The sequence below is a fragment of the Apus apus genome, chromosome 3, assembly GCF_020740795.1.
Source record: "Apus apus isolate bApuApu2 chromosome 3, bApuApu2.pri.cur, whole genome shotgun sequence".
In the NCBI taxonomy this organism is placed as follows: domain Eukaryota; kingdom Metazoa; phylum Chordata; class Aves; order Apodiformes; family Apodidae; genus Apus; species Apus apus.
In genome coordinates this window covers 68472702-68486484 of record NC_067284.1, presented here as the reverse complement: position 1 = coordinate 68486484, position 13783 = coordinate 68472702, and the positions used below count along the sequence as shown (strand labels likewise).

The 13783-nt window shown below is 40.4% G+C and overlaps 1 protein-coding gene across 7 annotated transcripts in view; it reads left to right on the top strand.

The window, feature by feature from the left end:
• Positions 1 to 13783, top strand: part of HHAT (hedgehog acyltransferase) — a 186810-nt gene that overhangs the window by 125481 nt on the left and 47546 nt on the right. The window contains exon 11 of one of the 7 annotated variants that reach the window (XR_007888906.1): positions 2792 to 2877. The exons of the other annotated variants lie outside the window; for them this stretch is intronic. The gene's annotated coding sequence lies outside the window, so the exon portion shown is untranslated. The remainder of the gene's footprint in view (positions 1 to 2791; positions 2878 to 13783) is intronic. 7 annotated transcript variants of the gene reach the window in all.

The following is a 13783-nucleotide window of genomic DNA, read 5'->3' as shown; positions in this document are numbered from 1 at the left end:
CTATGGCACAAGCTACAGTCATTCTGTCCAAATGTCTGAGCTTAAAAAAGCACCGAGATTCTCATACATGTGTAACAGAAATCACCTTCTGAACCTGTGCTTTTTGTATCATGTGATGATACTTCTATTTTGTCAAAGTAGTCTGTGTACGTAGCAGCAAACGTGACCATATGTTATATAATTGGGTTCAGGTTTTCCCTGAGTACTTTAAGGAGCAGTAATGAATGGTGGGAAGTGAATGAACTAAATAAATAAATGAGATTTTAACAAAACTATCTGGTGCCACTTCCATATGCATGTATCTGTGGGGATAGAATAAAAAGGGAAGAAATAAGTAAACATGACATCCTAGCATCCAAAGCTTGTGCCTGATGTCTTATGCTTGGAGTCAAGTCCTACATGAATCAAGAGAGGCTGTTGAGTTTCATTGAAAGTTGACTCTGGTCTGCTTTGCTTGATCTCATACTCAGTGAAGAGCTTGTCAAATAAAGACCACTTCTGTGAAAGAATGGTTTCTTAGAGAGTAGGAAAACCTCTCTTGTGTTGTCTTTAGTGTGTTGTTCCCAGTATTCAAATCTCACTGCACTTAATGAGGCAAAGGAAAAGAATAGGCACAGTTTTATTTTTCTCTAATTCCTAATGGTATCCAATGAGTTCTCTATGCTGCAGAACAGAAGTTCTCTAATCCTTAGAAATAACAATTTAGCAGTCCTTTGCTGGAACAGGGAGGGAGCTGTTGTGTGCCTGGCACTATACACTGAACATTTCGACAGAAGAGGAGGTGTTTGGGGCTGGTCTATGAATAGGACAAATCAAAATGTCTATATACTGCCATACAAATAATAGTGATAATAAGGTCTGCTTTTTATTATACACATTATCAATCATTGTGATCATTGCCATTTTCCCTAGAAAGAGAGCTCCAGAACAAAATCAAATTAGAGCTGTCAAAGTGAATAGAAGCAATGGTAACTTGGGAAGTCTTCCAGGAATGGCAATTGGTGTATGGACCACAGTATGTATGACTGACTGTAGTGTGATGTTAATAGCGTACATTTCCATTCACTGTCAACACCAAGAACAGAAAACTTGTAGCTGGTGCAGAAATTCTTACAGTATCAGGTGAAGTGGAAATTTTTTATTTTTAATTTCACATAAGAGGAAAAGAGGTATTGGAAGGTTTCTCTTCCCTGGTCTGGCTGCTGCAGAGCTAGAGGACATGAATTGCCTGTTCTGGTTATCCTCTTTGCTGTACTCAAATTCTGCAGGGCAACTTAATAAAAAATAAAGAGGGCAGCACTTACTTGAGCTCAAATTAGCTTTAAAGTTGTGCAGGTTTAGTCTAGGTTGAACTGGTTACAAGTATCTGGCTCTGTCCACAGGTCTGGTAGGTAGATACCTAGTTCGTGCTGCTGTGCCTAAAATTACAAGGTTGACTGATGGGAAGTTTCTGCTGGTTTCAGTCATGTCTGGACTCCACCTAAAACTAAGGTCTCCAAAATAGGCAAATGTTACATGAGTTTAAAATACTATCTCTGCTGTGAAATACAGTGCTATCCAGTGGAGTCAGTTTCCATTAAAGGATGAAGTTACTTTTATTTGAGGTTGGGGGCTTAGCTCTGGCTTTGTTGGTACACTATAGATAGGGCATTAAATTTGGAAAGGGCTGCACAGGATAGGGGGGTTTCTTTCAGTCACCTAAAACAACTTCATTAGACCACCCTGCTGCCTGTGGTGAAGGAAGGAAAATTCCACAGTTCCAGAATAAATATGCCTAAGTTAGATGCAGGGATGTGATTCAAACAATGCTGTGTTCAGAAATCCTGCCCAGTTTACTCAATGTAATGTGTTGTAAACTCTGCAACCATTTGTTACAGCAAATAAGTGGGATGACAGGAAGCAGCTTGCTGTGCTTTTCTTTCCTGCTTAAATGGCTTGTTGCGCTGATAATTAATAAGCAGCAGGACAATATGTGTATTACAACTTTATCGGATGGATGGTAAATTACTTTCCACTGGAGGTAGTCAGAAAGTACAGTAAACCTGCTATCTGTCAGGACTTTTCACATCTGTAGGAACTGCAGCCATTGATGTCTGAAATAGAGCACTCCTTAAGAACTGTAATATATGCATGAATTATTATTGTGTGGAAATCTCGCATGGGATTATTAAAGTATTTCCACTTGCTTCAGCTGGACACCAGGTGCAATAGTGTCGCAAGGTCTTACAGTTGAAGTAAGAGAAACTTCTGGATTCAGTAGTAGGGTTGTGTGTGGTTGCTGTGTACACACCTTCACAGCGATTGCACTTAAACTGAAAGACTGGTTCAGGACTACACAGGGATTAAAGTATTACCTACTGAATCCTTAAACATGAAGAATTTCTAAAGTATCCTCAAAATTTACCAATCCTGCTCAAATCTGATTCTGTTTAGACATGGTGCTCTCATGAGATAACTGTTCCGTGTCTCCCGCACATACACAAAGTGAGTAGTGTCGGCACTAGGCTACGACGTGCTTATATCCAGCAGGGCATAGTGGCTGACATGCAATACGTACCCTGTGGCCTTCGTCCTACTGCAGAATGGCTGGATGGTTAAGCATGGTGAGCATGGTGCTGTGTTACATCTTCTCTGGGAAGGTGATGGGGAGCAGGTGCTGCTGACTCACGTGCCGATGAGAGTGCTGATGCTCATCAGAAGCAGCTGGCTATGAGTAACGCTGCTTCTCAGGAAGCTTTTGTGTGCCTGTGGCTGTCTTTCATAGCAGTTTCTGTTCTTGTTTTCTCTTAAGGTCTGCTCTTCTATTAAGGTGAACGAAGTGTGTCTTCAAGGCAGGAATGAGAAAAGCTTCAGGTGATGAGCACATTGATCATGCAGGTGTGTGCATGCTTGTGGATTGCAGCGCTGGGTCTGTACTTTAGTAAGGGACTGTTATCAGTGGTTCCCTGATATGCTGGTACCCACCTGTTCGTCAGAGCTCAGTTCAGTGTGCACAGAGGTGATTGCTTACACAGTCAATCATGCTATGCAGCCAGGCAGCATCACTTTCTGTAAACAAAATAAAGCTGCTAGTTAGTGTGTTGCCTTGGTGCTCAAGTTTTGTCACTGCACTACAGCTAGTGAAGCAGGTCCACCTGAATCTTGTCCCCATGGAAAATGCGCTGCAAGTCTCTACACCTATTGTAAAGTGTCTTTTTAGTATTTTTCTCTTTGCTGCTTCAGTCAGGTGAAATAACTTGAAGGATTTTCAGTCCTTTGTGAGAAGGCCTCACTCCCAAGCTTCTCCTGGGGCACAGAGTAGAAATGGCATAAGCTGCATACTGAAGGCTTTTTTCAATTCATGCTTAACAGTGTCGTGAATGTCACTAAGTAGGAATTAAATTCTCACATTTGAACAGTTCAGTTCTTTGAAGAGGCACTTCTTAGTTAATCTTGTAAAGCTTGAGGCCATTTCTTCATGATAGTCTGCTAATGCAAGGACAGTGCTAACAGGTTGCTTCTAAAAGCTTGTCACATTTATTTATATCCTTGATAGGAGTAAGCATTGCAAAAGCTTCTCTATTAGGGCTGTGCTGTAAGAGAAGTGAGTAAGGAACAGCTTTGAATGACCTGCATGATCAATCAGATGGGACAGTTGGAACAGTTCATTCTCTGTGCTTTGTTTGGCAAGCACTAACTGCCTGGCTTCTTGGATCCAGCTTCACAGCTGCAGCAAATGCTTTGGCCTGGATGTAGACAGCCTGGTTCATTGCAGTTATCTGGACTTTTTGGGATAGCCCTGAAGTTTCCTCCACCTGATAGGCAGTGGGCCCTCCCAATTCAAATGGACAATCTTTGGCCAGTGTCCTGTGTTAGACTCATCTGAACCCAGTAAAGTCTTTCTTGGAAACCATAGCAGGCTGGGAAGTCTCAGGGAGGTATTGAGTCTCCAAAAAATTCCTGTCATAATATGGGATAAAACCAATCAAAAGCCAAGTAGTTTTCGTGACCTGTCATACATGTGTTTGCCTTGGGCTTAAATTTAATTTAGACTTGAATTCTTCTAATTGAAAAATAACTTTTTAACTAGCATTTCAAAACAAGATTTTTGGCACAGTGATTTTTTTTTCCTCTTGCAGAAAATGGTAACAGGTTCTGTTTAATTTCTTTTTCTCATGAGAAACCACATACAGAAGGTTCATACAAATTTGTCTCTCCCTGTCTGAAGTTGCAAAGTCAGTGTGACAGTATTTTGGTTAAGGAAAGTTCTCAGCCAGCTATTCATATCTAAATAGAATAATGGAATCATAAGATGGTTAAGGTTGGAAGGGACCTGAAAGATCCTCAGGTTCCAACCTCCCTGCCATGAGCAGGGACACCTCCCACTTGACCAGGTTGCACAAGCCTCATCTGACCTGGCCTTGAACACCTCTAGGGAGGGGGCTTCCGCAACCTCCCTAGTTGAATTCAAGACGTTTCAGTGGGCTGCTACTGCAACATGTGCTTTTCAAGTTTGCACATTTCTTTCAACAAGCTCAGCATCAGATTCTTCAAAGGGAGAGAAGTTCAGTCAGCTTTACAAAAAATTGCAAGTCTTGGATGGAGACAGAATATTGCAAAAACAGCAGGTCACCTGTAGTCCTCCTCCAGTTTTAGTCCTTTAGCAATATTTGCCTCTTTAACCATTGAGAACCAATTCAGTGTTTTACAGCTGGTCTGTAGCAAAATGTCCCAATTTCTAGTAGCTCTGTAGAAGACACAAGATTAGATACTGGTCCAACTATAGGCATGTAGGGAAATATAAATATATCTGTCTATAATTGGTTTCTTTCTGTCTCGTATTTTGCAATCTGTGTATAGCTGGTGAGTGTTTCCCCTGTGTGCCTTCAGCTCTGACTTAAGTAGCTGGCTTACCTGTTCATGGCATTAAATGATCATTCAGTGAAGAAGGATTTCAGCAGGTCTCAAGCTCACTGCACTCCCTCTGATTCTTACATCTTGTTATCCTCACTTTGCTAATTTTCTGGCAGACAGATGTGTTCCTTTGTTGCTGTCTGCATACAAATATTTAATTAAAATATGAAGTCATAACACTTGTCAGTCAGAGGCAGCTGTTGTCCCTACCTCCAAATGCAAAGAGTCAGTTTAACAGTGGCTTCTAAATGCCAGAAGACAAGCAGTGACCTGGTCATTAAGTCGATGCTGGCAGCAGGCACATGTGCAGCAGATCAGGGAGAGGCCCAGAGCAGTACGTGTCCATCAGTGTGTTTGGCAGAGCAGCTGGCTGCAGCCTTGCCTCAGGATCACATGGTGGCAGCCAGCACTGTGCCCACTGGAGAGCAAAATGGTGATGAAGGTGTCAGGCTTTTAAAGAAACAAAGAACTCTGAGCTACTGAGAAGCTGGCCAGGCTCAAGACCTGAAGCAGAGGAGCTGTGATCACTTGCACCAGTAAGTACTTCAGGGGGCCGAATCACTCTGCTGGCTCTGCTGCAGCCTTCAGCTGCCCTCCAGACCTCCTTGGTGAACCACTGAAGTCACCAGAACCATGGTGCTAACTGGCATCAAAATGCAGTTTTGCTTTACCAGAAAGCAGCACACTGAAAACTGTAGCCAAAACCATCTTGGATCTTTTTTGATGCAACAGAAGCAGGTTTGGTGTGTTAAGGCAATAGCATTGCATTGACTGCTGCCATTCTCGTTAAAATGTCTCACAAAGGGTGTTGAACAGCTTCCTTGACCTGTTCTTCCCACAAGGAAGGATATTCAGAAGCAAGGCACTTAAAAAGAAAACCTACATAGTGCATTTTTATTTAATATTGAAATCCATTTTCTCTGACTTATAATCAAAACTTGGTATATTTATACATGAAAAAGATTAGTATAATTATTACAGAAATGATTGAAAATATGCAGCTGTAGAGAAGAAAGTGCTGTAAAAACCCCAAACCTTCAGCACTGTCTTCCTGGAATGGTCTTGGGTTTTTTGATCATAAGAAGTGTCCCAGTTAAAAGCAGGTGTTCCCTAGTAAATGTATATCTGCTAAATCATTAACTTGCCAGCAGATGAGCAGGAGCCAGAGTTGGAGAATGAATTGCGAGTTCACTAATCTGTTGGTTTTACCAGAATACAATATCCCTGACAGTGACACAGAAGAATGATAGTTCTTCTGGGGACAATCTGTTCCATGCTGCAGATTTAATTAAAAACAAACAAACCAACCCCAAAAACCCCACCATTCCTCATAAAAAAGCTAGAAATGAAAAAAGAGAAAAAGAAAACTGCGAGAGAGAAACCCACACTCACTGAGGACTAAGAGGCAAGTATATGCCTCTCATTTGTCCTTTTTATCTGTACTTTTGAAGGAAAACTGATTAAAGTAATTGCAGTTATTTCTCTTGGTCTGGCATCCATTAAAATCTCCTTGAATGTGTAATGAATGTAGTTAATGTAACAAAAGATCTAAATTGAGAACGGGGGTGGTTTATCCTGTGTCTCCCATTACCACTTCACCCTGCTGCTGTGTGTTTGAACATGTATTTTTTTTAATGTAGTAGTGAAAACACAACTTTTTTTTTGGTAGTTCTTACTCTAAAATATACTGTCTAACCTTATCAGAGAAGCAAAACCAAGACTGTTTCTCTATTCAGGGTTGCTGGGCACTTTTTAAAACCAGTGACATGGTATAACTGGCTGTTCAGGGTTAAAAGAAAATCTTCACGTGCAGGTGTACGTACATGAGTGCACACACTTGAATGATTTTAGTGTTATGGCAAATTAGATGCAGCATCTGATTTGGAGATGGAAAAGCTGTTTGTCAGCCCGAGAGGTGGAACAGTGCAGGCACATGCTCACCTGTTTCAGACTCAGCTGGCAGAGAGAATGAGAAAGCAGCTCATTTTTATTCTTTCAGCTGTCATTTGTGAGTAAATCTCATTCCAAGTAATACTGATAAATACCAGGTAGAATTTTCCTTTAAGAAGTGGAGAGCATCACAGCTCATTCTCTACAGAAATAGCTGGTAGATGGCCGTGAACTTTCTCACAAGCTTGTAAGAGAAAAAAGAAAAAGTTCCTCATCCAGCTTCTTTTTTTTATTTATTTTTTTGTCCAGTTTTATCTAGAGAATGGTGTAAGGGAGGAAATGCAAGTGCATGTAGCATCACAAGGTATTGCCATTTTTTCCTTCTGTGTGCGCTTGTGCTGAAGGCCAGAGTTCATTTCTAGTGGAGTTAGTGAAACCGTTTAAATAGATGAGCTAAAGTAATAAAAAACTTAACATTGCAAGGGCATAATAACTAGCAATCAGTACATTACATTGCTCCTCAAACAGGACAGAAATGCGCTGCAGGCGTGTTTGCCAATAGTGTATTTGTTTAAAAATCAACTTTAAGGCCAGTAACCAACCCCTTGATTTAATATCTGAAAAAGAGAAGAAAAATTATGATACTGATTGCTGCCATATGTAAACAATATCCACTCATTGAGAGCTGTACTGTTAGATGTGGCTGTGAAGTGTCTGTGAAAATCAAGCATCAGGACACCACTGCCTCCAGCAAGTATTTTAATAAAAGTGACTTAAGAGAATGAGAACAGCCCTTCAAAATCCACACAATTCCTGTTCAGTGAGGCAATTTTATTACCAATATTCTATGAAGTTGGACATTCCAGTCACACAGTTGACTAGTTGGAGTAATATTTATCAGTTGCTTCCATTTATTATAAATAGAATTCTCCGGATTTAGTTCAGATCTTCTGTCTGACATGGGAACTCGGGCTTTTGGAAATGAAATGCTGCAATTCAGATTTCTAGGTATACATTTCTCATAAGCCAGTTTCATGCTTTTCATGCAGAGACTGCATTAAATGTTATTAATTTGGTCAAATAAACATAGATAAGAAGCTTTGACTAGGGAGATCCACTCACTATTGAGGAAAACAGTCTTTACTAAGTTTGATTAACAAAATTTTTAAAGCACCATTCATAAGTTACAGACGTCTGAGCACTAAATTTCAAGTCTTGGGCTGCTTAATCAAAATTATTAGTTTTAAATAAGCAAAACAGTACACTTCTCTTCCATAACTGAATTAAGAAATATCACCTGCTAGACAATGGATAAACAGGTTGTATTTGCTGCATTCTTTCTAAAATTTGAATTTACATCCACAGCTACAACTCTTATTTACTCAGTTTCTACATTCATATAAAATTGTCACCTTTTAACATGACATGATTCAGTAATTAAATATTTCTTATATAAAATATTTGAATAGATTACAAAAATTTCATATATTCAGGAAAGTCATAATTGGTTCTTGTTAATTTTTAAACAACTTCACTTAAAAAGCAGGATGCATCAAAATGTAATTTACATTCTAAAAAATTATTTAAAATAAATCCCTTAATCTCCATCCAATTGCAGATGCAATTATTAAAAATACCTTTATTTGAGTGTTGGACTGCATCTTTCCTCTTATCAGCTGTGCCCCAGCTCCCAGGTCTAACCCTGCCCTGCGATTCACTATTTACACCAGTGTATGCAGATTTCCACTGATTTTGCTCAACTGGTATCTCCAGTCCTTAGTCTGAGCTGCACCTCCTTTGTGTCTCCCTCCATTGCTATATTTAAGTCTTTTGCTGCATTACACCTTGTGCCTGCATCTCCTCTTTCTCTCTCTTAAGATCCCTCTCATCTACCATGGAAGCAAATTTCAGTGAGAGTGTCTGGCTGCATTCTGCCAACAGATGTATGTGCACCAACATGGTCATCATCCGCTTGGATGCTCTGTCGAAGTCTGTGTGATGCTAAGTTTTACACACAGCAATTACTCAATTAGCTGCGGAGTCTGAAAGATTTTTACAGGGAAATCTGTGAGATTAGGAATAAGCCCTCAGGGAAGATGCTGGAAGTCTCCTGACATGACATATTTAAACTGGAATTTCCGACACGGTTGTCCTGACAGAGAAACATTTTATATTCCCCAAGTCTTTTATTGCAGTGTATGTGGGGTCTGTGAAGCACTTTGATGTCGGAGCTGTATGTAAGTGCCAGGCATTATTGTTTTGAGTCATTCAAGGTAGAAGTTCACATGGACATGGGGAAGCTGTTTTTTGTTAAGCTTTCCATTTCATCTTCTTCACACGTGGTCTCCTGCTGCACAGACTTGGCTTAAAATTATAAAATGCAGAATCCAGTATTAAAGGGGATTTTTGGAATGGTGACTATCGGCTGTGGGTGGGAACAATGTGGATTTACCATGTAAAATCACATGGAGGAAAAATTGTCCTAACGTAGAACTGGAAGAACTTCTCTTCCTTGCTCTGCACTAGCATGTGGCGTGCCAGGCTGCAGAGTCCATCCAAGGTGGGGGCTGAACTAACACATACCTGAATTCATAAAACTAACAGAAATTACTGCTTTTTCTCAGGAATAGTAAATAGAGTTTCCATTTTGACTGTTACATTATTAGTGCAACATTAAGTCATGGGAAACAATCTTGGGTAGGGGTCCTGTACACTTGTTTTCTTTCCTGAAAACATCCTTGATTTCTATCTTAGTCCCTGGGGCTGTTTGTCTGTGTTGATATATTCCTGTGTTCAGCAAAACCTGGAGCTGCTCATTTAGGAGAGTCTGATGGCAATTGTTTCTGCCACCTCCAGAGAGATTTTAAAGTGGAAAGAAGATTGGAAAGATCAAGAAGAAAAAAAAAAAAGAAGGGAAAGCTGCATTCACAATATTGTGTGTGTGGTGGTTTTTTCAGGGCTGGCCAGTCTTCTCCACTGCTGTTTTCTAATTGGTCACTGACGCAAGGTATAAACACAATTCCAAACAAGCTGCAGGGTTTGGTTCTTGGGGAATTTTTTCAGATACTCTTTTCCCAAACTGAAAGTATCTCAAATGTCTGAAACACGTTCACTAAAGCAAAACCCCATGTACAGGTGAGTTAGTTCCTAAATGGGCAGCAAAGTCAAGGAGAGAGGCTTACTTCTAGTGCATCTCATTGACTTGGTGAGTTCTGCTTAGGCATCCTCTGAAAGCTTTCCTTTTTAACTTCTGAAAGAAGTTGCCAGACCTTTTAGAAGCTCTGTGGTTTTCAAATCTACTCCAGTGGTAGATGACTATGAGTAGTTCTCCCACCTTTAATAGTTAAAAACAGGTAATGAGTAAGAACAGACAAGCAATATAATTCTGAATTATTAAGTTTCTGCCTAGATATTTTACTACATCTGCATCCTGAGTACTTATTCATGCTAATATAGGACTGCATACATGTTTTGTGTTTTTTCTTACAGTGAAGTTAGGAGAAAGATGAAGGCTAATATTAGCATTGTTGTATAATACTAATACTGGAAGAAATGTAATTCACGTATTGCAAATAGAGTTAGGTGCACTTCAGATTTCTTACTACAAGACCATTAACTTTTCATTTGCCTTTTGGTGTTTTGGGTTTTCTTTTTTAGTTTTTATTTCTACTTTCCCTTGGGCCAATTCCTAGAAGAAAAGACTTAGCCAAGCCAATTCAGGCATCTCCAGTCATGGGGCTGAAGCACACATACAAACAGGTTGACAGATTTCTTTCAGACTCTGGAGGCAGCACTTGGCATTTGGTTGGAGCTCAAGAGAAAGGGAAGGGAAGTGTAGGGAGGACTTTGGTTTGTGCCCCAGAAGTGAGGAACAACTGCATCTGTCAGGATTTGGCTTTTTATCTTACAGAAATTGATGAGTCAGTCTTTTCTTATTCAGAAATTCCTGCTGTAGTTACCAAGAGCAGTTGTGCTTTTTTTGTGTGTAACTGTTACTGGGTGACTTAGCACCAGTGTAAACCAGTCTGGAGCCTGTTGTAAAACAGCTTTGTGTCAGGACTGTGGGAGGGAACCCTAATGTTGGTATAATCTGTGACATCTTTGCATCCTTCTGTCTTGCTTGTTAGTGCTTGCTGCTTGTGTGCTATGGTCTAGGCAGAGATGCAGCCCAGAGCAGGTGCCACTGGGCTTCCCCAAGAGCTGAACTGGACTATAAAGGAACCAGAACTCTTGACTTTGTCTTGTTCTCTCTCTGCCTCTGGGGAAGAAGAAATTTTTGCCAGGTGCCTGAGAGACATTACTTGTCTGCTCGAATCCTGTTCTAGGTGACTGATTTTGCTGGTGGTACTGCATATTAATGGTAAAAAAGACATGGAGCAAATATGAATGCGTGCAGAAAGATTGTATGAGTCTTTGGTAGTGTAGCAATAAGATGGCAGATGAAATGTAGTTCACTTAGATGTTAGCTACAGTTCACTTACGCATTAACTCTATGTTGACAAAGGAGAGGGAGGGAACAAAATCCAATCTTTGTATCTCTGAGCTGACTGTTGCCATTACTGGCATTATCTCAATGACAGTCCAATGAAAATGTCAGCTTAGCAGCAGAAAAAAAAACCTATGAGCATTGGTCCATTGTTGGGAAAGCCATTTTCCCACGGTGCAAGGCTGTGCTGTGCCCACATCTTGACAGATGCAAACTTGTGTATGACTTGATTTAGAAGTAGGTGCAAAAAGCTCCAAAAGTAGCATCTGCTTTGAAGATTAGAGTAGTTCTAGGTTGGGGTTTTGCCATGCTTGAGCCTACCATATGCAAGTTCATAAGTGCATTGCATATAAGTATCTATCAATCGTAAGCATAAGGCTCAAGCACACATGGATTTATTGTATAGCTCTGAGTCAGCATAGCAGACTTCTGTCTGCACAATATGGAAAGTAGCGTTTGCCCTTCTGCTCTCCCTGCTCTGATGATGTGTTGTTTTCCACCAGTTTTTCTCATTGATTTCAACTTGACAGCTTTGCTATATGGTTCTGCTTTTCAGACTGTTGTTCTTATGGCATCTGCTCTGTAGACAGTTCCACCTGTGTTTGTTCCTATCCCTGCCACAACTTGTTCCTTTTACAGCTTGTTACTTTATTTGAATTTTGTTCAGCTATACCCTGCCTTGTTTATCAGTCCTGCATGGAGCTTTTTACACACCACAGTATTCGTGTACAAGCAACTGTCTGGTATTTTTATTCAGGATACTCTTCAGCTCTGCATTCCCTGCTGCCTTTCCCCAATATGAGAAGGCGTAAAGCAGAGCTTGACAGGTTTTGAAGAAGAACAGCAAGGGTGATGAAAAGGTGGGACAGTTTCCATGCACAGAATGATCATGCAGGTAAATAAGTTGGTAAGGCAACTGATTACTGCAGGAAAAAGGTCGATAGAGGGATTGTAGCAAAGTTTGTGTGAGTAAAATTTACAGATTTAGAGGAGCGTTGCCTTCTGTTTTGTAAATGCTTTTCATGAAAGTAAGAGTAGAAGATCCAACACTTTACAGGAGTCTGGTAGTTACTTGTCAATTTTGTTTTGCAGAAGTGAAAGAAGATCTGTCCGGTTGTTTTTATGTTCTGCTTGTTTTCCTGTCCTCCAACTATTTTACTAGAGAGAGATCATTTTGATACTCAAGTGTTGCTATTTATTAAAATATTTAATGTACTCCTTTTCTCAGATGAGAAGGTGTGGGGGATGTTTTGGGGGTCAGAGGGTGGGGATTATGAGAGGTCTGGTCATATACTCATAGATGTGAAGTCTCCCAATAGCAATCACAAGCAAATGGTATTTTTCCAGGGTGATTTTTTTTCAGCTACTTTGAAGCCAAGTCTTCCAGATAATTGAGTGCTCTTAAACTCTGCCTGAGTTGCTGGGAGTGGTCGTCACCATACAACAAAGAGCATCATGCCCTGGCAATCCCGTCCTTTAAGGCTGGTGGCAAAAGTCCCACTGACTTTGTTGGTACCAGATTTCAATGTCTGGTTCTTCTTTTCTCAGGTAAACCCATTTTCTACAAAGACCAGAATATTTAAATCTGAGCTTTATTGTGTCATGTGAAAATGTTAGTAGAAGCTTATCCCAGATACATTAAACCTAACATTTACTGCAGTAGGTGTTGTTTCTTTCACATACACTTTCAGAGCCTTAGAAAACACGATCAAGGTGTTGTTTCTAAGAAATCTTCTCCAAGCGGCAAGGCCATCTCACAAGAAGCTAATTTGGGGTAAGCTGAATGCTGAATTTTACACAGCCTGCGTTCAATGCAATTGCTGCTTGGTACTGGGCTGAAGATCTATTGCCTGACTCAAAAAATGAGTCCCAGTTTTGTCACATCAATTCTGTGCAGGAAGGAGCTGTTTTCAGCTATTGAGCTGCTGCAACTTGTGTAGTGGCAGTCATGCCTTTTATCACATGAACAATTCAGTGCACATTGCCTTTTAATCTGTGTCATGCTGCAAAACAAACCAAAAATCTAAAGGAGCCAAAAGCTATTTTATACTTGACAGCAGCTTACAATGAACTGGGCTTCCTGGAGAAAAGTTACTAATGGCTCCCTCTTGCTGTAAGGGACAGAGGTTGGCTCTAGTTACAGTGAGAGCCACAGTCATTAAACTCCAGTCCACTGCAATTAGGAGAGGTTAGCCCTGAGGTGTGCATTCAAGATGCCGAATTTCTCAAGGGGTAGTGACTTCCTAAGGAATGTCTCAAGTTAGTCTGGGATTTCTTTGGAGGACCACTTTTCAAAGAGGGAAAAACCACAAAAGGTCCATCTGTCTGTATTCTCAATGCATATGCTTGGGGCCCTACCTATGCAGAGGCAATCTTTGCAAATACAGGAATACCCACAGGCTGTACCTGTTCAGTAGAACTCTTCCCTGAATTGAAGTAGCATGTAATGACAAGAATACTCTTGTAACTTCTACCAGCAACATTACGTAGAACAAAGATTGAACTTTATTATAG